Source organism: Furipterus horrens, unplaced genomic scaffold (genome assembly GCF_987537825.1).
Source record: "Furipterus horrens unplaced genomic scaffold, mFurHor1.1.pri manual_scaffold_2, whole genome shotgun sequence".
NCBI lineage: Eukaryota > Metazoa > Chordata > Mammalia > Chiroptera > Furipteridae > Furipterus > Furipterus horrens.
In genome coordinates, this window is record NW_028327172.1 from 135,967,551 (window position 1) to 135,977,099 (window position 9,549).

The 9,549-nt window shown below is 35.3% G+C and overlaps 1 pseudogene; it reads left to right on the forward strand.

The window, feature by feature from the left end:
- Positions 1-7,633: 7,633 nt before the first annotated feature.
- LOC150019557 (exosome complex component CSL4 pseudogene) lies at positions 7,634-7,952 on the forward strand (annotated as a pseudogene).
- The last annotated feature ends 1,597 nt before the right edge of the window (positions 7,953-9,549 follow it).

Genomic DNA, 9,549 nt, shown 5'->3' on the forward strand with positions numbered 1-9,549 from the left:
GATATCATTTAGAATTGAAGGGTAAGTAAAAAGCTCCCCAGTCAATAAAAAACTAAAAGTGTTCATCATCACCAAACCATTCTTACATGAAATGTTAAAGGTACCTATTTAAGAAAAAGAAGTTCTGAACTATGAACAATAAAATGGCGAAAAGTACAAATCTGTCAACAATTGAATCTAAAAACAAACTAAGCAAATAAGAAGAACAGAGACAGAATCATGAATATGGAGAGCATTTTGGTGGTTGCCAGATGGAAGCAGCATGTGGGGAAATGGGTGAAGAGGTGAAGAGATTAAGAAGTACAAATAGGTAGTTACAGAATAGCCATTGGGATGTAAAGTACAGTAAAGGAAATGGAGTAGCCAAAGAACTCATATGCCTGACCTATAGACATGAACAATGGTGTGGGGATTGCCTGAGGGAGTGGTGAGTGCTGGGAAGAAGGAGAAAAAGGGGTAAAAATCAGAAGAACTATAATAGTATAATCAATAAAATATAATTTTTTAAAAATCCAAAAAATATCAGAAAAACGTTTACTTCATAAATAACTAAATAAGTAATTTTTTAATTTTTACACAAATCACAAAATCAACTAAAGCATATATGTTAAATATGGTTCTGAAAATATTTTCTTAAACTTAAAATGTAGACTAGTACACATTTTAATTTTTTTATGAAATCTATGGCAATAAATTTTTGAGAAGTAACAAGTATATAGCACATCATGCACTGGCTTTTGAAACTTTTTCCATTGAATGATTGTGATCACTGCTTACTCTGACTTTTGTGTGGCACCGAAAGCCATTTTCTGCTACCTCGTTGCTGATTTGAATATTAAAATATACACATTAGTACTGGACTGATTAACTATCAAAGCCACATGCATCTACCTCACCCGAAGTGGTTTTATAAATGATATTCAACATCTTTGTTGTTACTAACTTGAAAACTTCTAAATATTTTGGTTTACTCTACTGAAAACAAGCCATAGTCCTAAGTAATTGTAAAACTAAAGATAGTTAAAAAAAGCAACAGGATGATGCCACGCAATTTTTTTTAAATTGTTTTATTATTCTTTTCATTCATGTACTTTCAAGTACTGAATAATAAAATCCTTCTCAAGAATTTGGCTAAGTCCCTAGGAAGATAAGAACAGAATGTCTTTATATTTATTTAGAGTCATGAAAGAAACAGAAGCACAGTTTGGAAGACTATCAAGATTTCTGAAACTTATCAACATGTTCAATGAAAATGAGTAGAGAGTTTTCTGGCTCCCTGCTGAGGGCACCGAATTGTTTCATCCTGTGTCTCCTTCAGTTAATCATTAATATCTTCAGGAGCCTTGTAAAGTCTGAGAGTTGCAGCCAGATCAACCTATTTAAAGGAGATAGAAGCTGTAACTTGATAATACCTGTCATAATTGCTTCAGTTTAAAATAATAGTGTATTTCTCTTTCATGATCTAATACAGAAACAGAATAGATGTCATAAATTCATAATGTTGAAAACTATTCATGCCAATAGCTTAGACTGAATATTGTCTTATTTTTGAAAAAAATTAAGCTAATATTAAAATGGAAAGAAGATTCTCTTTTTCCTTAAAAAATATCTAGTTATTTTTAGAGTATAGTAAGCATATATATATTTCTTCTAGTCAGGGACATTCTAAGTTTTAAAACAATTAAATCATACACTTGAAGTTAAATGAACTACAAATGAGAGAACTCCCATAGTAAATAGAAATTAAAATGTAAAATGTATCTTATTTTTTACTTAGAAAAAATATAAAATAGAAAGATTTTGATGGCTTCTATTCCTTCTCCTTTAAATTCCTCCTCCTAAAATAGCATTCTGTAAGCAGCACTATCAATTAATTCATTTGAATGTATCTGTCCTCTGGTTTCCACAAATATGAAGACTTAAAACCTTATCCTAAACAGAATATTTAAAATCTACTTTGAGATTAGTTAGAATTCAGGAGAAAAGCAGATTAGGCAGAAAAATATACATCCATTCAGGCTGCCAACAAGTGCTAATTTCAGTCCATTTCTGACTCTAAAATATGTCAACCCCATTTCTCTCATCCCAGGTATCCAACCCATTGCATGTGGTTATTCTATTTTGTTAATTAACAATTTCCGGTTGCATTCATTGTTTCTCAAAGTAAAGTCTGAGAACTAACTTTGTCAGGATGATCTGAGTGCCATTCACTGTAACTCCCAGTTCCCATCCAAACCTAGTGAATCAGTATTTCCAGGATGGGTCATTGAATCTCCAAGTTTCACAGGCCCTTAGAATATTGGGAATTATTGATCTATCCATTTCAGTCCATCTGTAGCAGCTAGTTGGTATAACACTAGACTAACTGATTATGTCTGTTGAAGCCAGTATTTTTTCATTGGTGTTATATTTCATTTTCCTTAACCTTCTATAGTATTCTCATACAACCTCCTTGTCTTTCCTTAAATTTGACTTTTCTCAAATGATTCAATAGGCTTCAAAACCTTTACCATAGAGACTTCAATTTTTTCTGTTTTATTCAACTTTGTACAGCTGACCCTTTAACAAAATGGGGGTTAAGATCTCTGGCTTCCCACTGTCCTGCCACACAGTGAAAAGTCCATGTATAATTCTGACTCCCTGAAACCTTAACTAATAGCCTTGTTGACCTATTCATAACATAAACAGTTGATAAACACATGTTTTATATGTTATGTGCTTTATATACTGTATTCTTAGAATAAAGTAGGCTAGAGAAAAGAATATGTTAAGAAAATCATAAGTAAATGGATTTGTGCAGTTCACACTCATTTTATTCAAAGGTAAACTCTATGTACAAGCTGTATGTCTTCTCTGATTGAATTCAGCACTGGAATAGCAGAGATTTTTTTCAGTCTTGTTTATTTTCATATCCTTGGTGCCTAGATGAGGGTCTAGTACATATTAGGTATTCCACAATTATCTGTGAATATGAATGAACTGATTGAGAGATCTTACTCTTGGTTGTTAAGTGCTTCTTCTATAATCCTATCTCTTCATTTGAAACACACCACTGGCTTATACCACATCCCTTTTCCAATTTAATTAAGACACCAATGTGATAGGCATTTTTTTCTAGGCATTATACATATAAAGATGAATTGGGCATACTTCCTTGTGTTTGAGAGGTTCAGAATCAAAAATTAAGAGTACATTACCCCTCTCAGCTTCTCCTCTCCTTAATTCAGCACCTGATTTATATTTTATTCTCTATTACATTCTTGAACAGTATTCCCAATGACCATTCTGAAAGCTTGAGCTCAGTCTCCTATAAGCTTCTCTCACCCAGAGACAGAGTAAAGCTCATGCAATTCCATCAAATGTGTAATTACATCACAAAATCACAAAAGAGGTGTCTCCTCAATACAAACACAATATATGAATTCAATTGATTTTAACAAATATTCATTAAACATGCAGTGTTTTAATGCATCATGCAAGAAGACAGAATAAGAATCATATATAACATTAAAATCATTATATATAATATATAACACACACAATCATTATATATAACATATATACACACATATAAGCTTATGTTAATGAGATTATATAAAATGTCTTGTGTTATATGTAGAATAGCCTTATTTTATAGATGGTAAAAGTTATGGCTGAGAGTGATTGTGGAACCACAGTGCCTTTTACATTATGCCACTTTGTACCCTTCTGATAGTTTTTTTCTCCTGCCATCCTTGCTAAACCTGCTCTTCCCCTTCATTGGCCTCTTCAGACACATGATATTTAAGAAATATATCTAGGATAAAATGCTCTTCTGATTTACTTTCTTTTCTTCCTGGTTTGCATCACCTTTACCAAAGCCTTGGCCAACATGACCTGTTGATTTTCCACTGTGACAATTCTCAGACCCAGATCATCTTCAGTCATGTGTTTTCCTTATATATGGACTGCAAGGTGCAGCTAATCAAATAAGCACATTTATTGAAAGCATAAGATTTGGAATTTAATTGGACCCCTTTTACTGTAGAATAATCCTTTTGTTCATCTCTTGCATATTCTCTAGTGAAATTATGAATTTAAGACTCCCAAAACCATCCCTAAGTCTTTTCAGTTCCCCCATTTTCAGATTTCTTATGTTTACCTGCCTAGTAAAAATGCTACTAGGACTAAGCACTTTTAATTCAGCACTCTGATTCTCTCAAACTGGTTTCCTCCTCCACATCCTTATTGCTACCAGAGGCACTGCTGTGCTCTAATTTATTTACTCTCAGTTTCAAGGTATTTCTTGCCAAGTGGTTCATTTAATCACTCCAAATTTTCCCCATTACCAATCTCATTTCTCAACAACTGCTTCTTATGTCATATTAATTATCTTCACACTGATACAAGCTAGGAATTATATAATTATTTCATAACTGTTAAGGATCTATTCTAACATCCTAACTCTAAAAACAGAACATGAACATATTTGTTAAGTAAATGAGTACCCTAATGAATACATATTTGATATTTAGATAAGTTAATATCTGAGATGCAATTAATTCCTCACCCTCAACTCCAGGAAAATTGTGACAGTTTTATGCTGGGCTTTTTCTAGGTAGAGGTCAAATCTTAAGAAACCTTTCTCCTTTATTCCCTGAAATCTGAAGATGCTCTGTTTCTAATAAGTACTCAAGAATTTTATTTTGGTTTCATCAAATGTTGACTGACCTTGTGGAATGAAATACATTTGGGGGGATATTTATTGACCTCAAAACAACAGAGAACTTATATATGACAAAACCCAAAAAGACCTTGGAAATTCTTGTGGTAAAAAAGCATAAAGATAAAAAAGTTAGAAACTACTGGTAAGTGTCTTTCATTGAGTAAATAATGAATATCTGAGAAAGAAGAAAACAAAAAGTTGGGTCATGCTTTCGGAAGACACTTAAACTCCTCATGAGGATCTCTAAAAATCTCTCAGAACCTCTTCAAGAAATTCTCTCTATTTTTCTGAGACCTGAGTTTTAATACTTTTTTCTTTAAGTATAATCACACTTAAATATATGTTATTTCACAATCTAGAATTATCATTTAAGTTATTTCCCTTCTCTCTATGTACTTTTTTTTAGAGCTTTATTTTAATTTTCACTTACAATTAGCAGTTTCATATATATCTCAAAATCATCAAGAGAATGATAGTAAATAGTGACTAAAAATGTAACATATCCCATTTTTTTTTACTACCAGTTACATAGTTTTGCATCAAATCAAACCTGATGACTATAAACCACGTTGCTGAATAGCTTACTATTTTAAGTTATATTACATTTTTGCAGAAATAAGAACGTAGACCTCTTGACTCTCCAGCATTCTTTTGCCCATTCCAAACTGCCGGGTTGTGGATAATCTTTGAGTCACTAAAAGCATGTTGTATGTGTGGGTGGTTTTTTCTTGCTTTCTTTCTTTCTTTCTTTCTTTCTTTTTTTTTTTTTTTTCCCAGAGACTGGTAAAATTGCACTGGCTCCAGAGTGTCACCCTCATGCCCTAGCAGTAGAGGTCATCAGTAGCATGGAGTCAGTTTGGGATATCTCCCAATCAGAAACAAATAACAGTGACTCCTCTGGGAATCCATTGAGACCATTACAGACCTTCCAACGAACAGTTAAGCTTTGTAGTGCGCCTCCTTGAGAAACAGCTGTTTGTCTAACCTTTGAACTGACCGATACATTAATCTGAAGCATAATTTAGTTCTGTCTGAACTTCTGGCTATGGCATGAATAGCTGGCTTGCTTACATTCTACCAGTCTCCAAAATAATACTTTTTGTGATGGTTTTAAAAAAGGCATTTTTTTCCCTTCCCAATTTAATTATGTATGATTATTTGATAAGGGAACGCCAGTGCTGGTGTATAGTTCCTACCCTCTTACCCTGATAAGTCTCCCTCTATCTATCCTTGATCCTGCTGCTAGTTACTGATACTCATCAGAATCTGTAAAGCAGCTACTGGAGCCTCTTTTCACACCAAAGAGAAGTTGCCCTCAGGGCTTTGCTCCGGTGAGGAGAGGTTAAGAGGAGTGGCACCTCTGTCTAAGCTCCTGCATGCGAAGTGGTGTGCTTGTCGAATGACAGTGTGCCATTGGACAGGGAAGTACTAGTTTGTGGCAGCCTCCTGTGGAGTCTCCCTCTGCAAGCTGGAGAAGCTTTGTAGCACAGGGAACCACCAGATTTTGTCGTTTCTTTATTAGAACTAGATTCCTATCAATTCAATGGAAAGAATGAAAGAGAAACCCTAGCAACTGGGAAGATACCGAGACAGCAAATGTGTAACTTGGAGACTACAATCCGTTCTTTTATGGGTTGAGGCAAAAGAAATAGTAAACTCAGGGGGGAAAAAGAGTTGCTAACTGAAACAGCTTAAAGATAAAGAGCAAACACGGAAAGCACGTTGTAAGCTACCAGGACACAGGATGAAATGGTGTCAAGGAGTCATGAGTTTGTTTGTCTGTTTGCTTTTAAAGAAAACAAGAAAATGCCACTCGGTGCATGTAAAGCAACTGATAACTGACTCAGAAGTACAGAAGAGTCCATAGATCCTGAGCATCATGGAATGGTCAGGGGAAGGAGATTTGGGCGACCTTCTGCAGCCTGTCAAGTTTGAATCTCAGCTCCTTCCCTGATCCTGGAGCCCTGAGAACTTCCCTCAACCTCTTCTGCCTCAGATCTGTTATCTGTTAAGTGAAAACAATACTGATTCACTTATCTTACAGGGTTGCTGTTGGTATTACACGAGGGAACATGTGTAAAGAAAGAGACTGGCATGGAATAAATCAATAAATGCTAACTGATTAGAGACCAACCGCATGGCTGTGTGGAAGGCATTCATACTTCTGCAGCTCAGGTGCTTCACATATAATATTAGGTGAAGGGACTAGATAGTATCGAAAACAATTTCTAGGAGTAAAATGCCATGATTTCCATGAATTTCAGATAAACATATTCACCCTACACCTCAAGGAACAAGAAAAAGAAAGCAACTAAGCCTAGTGGTAGTAGATGAAAAACATGATGATTATAACATAATTAACATAATCGAGAATGAAAACAACAAAAATATTAATAAAACTAGGCTTTGGTGCTTTGAAGATCAAAAAAATTGACAAACCTTTAGCTAAATAGCTAACAAAAAAGACAGAGGCCTGAAAATAAATAATAAAAAACAAAAAAAATGTTACACTGATACAGAGTATTGAAATATGCAACTAAGAGCATCTTCTTAGAGGTGGAGAGGGAATTTGGGGGTGAAGAACAGGCTGCCACTGAAGGGAAAGGAACTACTGCAGTGTCCTGAAGAGAACTGACAAAGTATAGGGACTTTGGGTAGCGGCAGTCATGGCTCCATCCTTGAGGTATTGCATTCCCAGCAGACATCTGTGTAGCTTGGAGGAGGGCAGCTCAGGCAGTGGTCCCTACACTTGACACTGCTACATCTTTTCCTGGCTTGCTGGCTGCATGACAAAAGCAGCAGAAATGGCGTGCTTCCTGTCATTTCTGTGTTGAGAGAAATAGTCTCAATCACTGCCAGATGTGGGAACTATTGTAACCTGTAAGGTCTCTAGCATCAATTCACTCATTGCCAAAGTATACATCCTGTATGTGGGGTCCACACCACTTAACTCTTTTTGAGGAACTAGCCACAAGAAAGATGTCTGAACTACTGAAGAATACAAGGCTGAAATTTATGAGTTTTTGCCCAGGTGACATTGTTTTGGCCAAAGTGATCTCCCTAGGTGATGCACAGTCCAACCACTTCCTGCCCACTGCTGAAAGCGAACGAGGGGTGGTGGTTGGCCCACAGTGAATGAGGTGTCCAGATGGCTCCCATCAGCTGGCATGAGGTGCAGTGCTCTAAGACCCGCACTAAAGAAATCTGAGAAGTGGCCCAAGTACAGCTCGAATTCTTGCAGACCTAAGAAGCCACATTTTACCCCAAGCTGTTCCCAAGAGTACCTATAAGAAAATAACAGTAAGATGCCATTGTCTTTATTCAAATACCTGGGGTCAGCCAGCAACCAGCTCTAGAAAAGTCTGCCAGAAACTAACTCTGTTGGTGAAATATTTTTATTGGGAACCTTTCAGTGGGTTTCATTCTCTTGAGTGATTCTCTTTTAGGGTCTCTGTAAACAAACTGTATAATATTGAAAATAGCCTATTCCTTCTGATAAGCTTATAAATATGTATTTTTTGCTGTGAAAAATAATTGATAAAGTCCAATAGGGGAATGACAGTGTAGCCAGAAACAAAGAGAATGGATTCCAGAAGCACTAATAAGGAACAACAGCAGAATGAGAAACGATATGATGCATATCCTCTATACGTAGGGCAGGATAATACTGAGGATAGAATATGAACATGACCAAAATGGCCTAAATCTGAATTTCTCGTGTGGTAGAAAAAACTAAACATGTAAGCAGATAAATACATAAGAAATTATATATGTTAAAAAGTTCCATAAATGAAATGAATAGGAGAGTATTACTGTGAATAGTTACACACAAAAATATGGAAGGTGGATTATGTCAAAGAAAAACCAGAGCTGAACAGTAGTTAAAGCAGTAAAAACAGATTTTATCCAGATTTATTGCAATAGGGGAAAAGAGACCTCAATGTAGAATGGGCTCAACTCCAAACACAGCATGGGCAAGTGGAAATTCATAGTCAAGGAGCAGTGGATGGAAATTGACTAAAGGTTATTCTGGCTAAAATGACCTAACAGGATTCTTGCTGAAGACAGGTCAGGTGATCAGACATCACCTGGGGGATGGTGGAGAATGAGGAACCTGGTCAAATATTGAGATGATTAGATATTGAGGGTGGGGGTTCTGGTTAAACTGAATTAGCAGGATTATTGCTAAAACAAGATTTATAAGGAAGTGCACAGATGGGCCTAGGAGATGGGTTAGGAGCCTGACTGAAGTTTGGTCAGGCAAAGAACCTTTGTCAACTGTGAGAATGCATGTTGTATTTCATTCTTAGAATAACTCACTAAATTTGTAAAATTTAAAAATGGATATTTTTTGTTGTAATAAAAAAGGAAGTGTCATTTTCATTTTGTTAAAAAATGAGTGAAAGAGAAAAAGAGAAGAAGAAAGAAGCAAGTAGTTCAGAAATTCTACCTGATTTTTAAAATTGAGTATTTTTATACTTGTACGATAGTAGCTGAGGCCAGAAATGTACTACACAGTTACTTAAACATGTCAGATCAAATATTTATTTACATAGATTAAGTTTGTATTGATTATAATATATTGGCAAATTTAAGAATTTAAAATGAGATAATGCTATAAACTTAGGACTTCTCTAAATGTCAAAGACAAAAAAAAAAACAAAAACAGAAAAAAAGGATGAAGAGTTAGTTCTTGATGAAAGGAAACTAAAATGAGTCATGACAACCAAATGCAATGCATGATCCTTTACTAAACTTTGGATGAACCTGGATACATACAACTGTGAAAAACATTATTATACAAATAAGAGAAGCTTGAGTATGGACTATACAATACATGTATT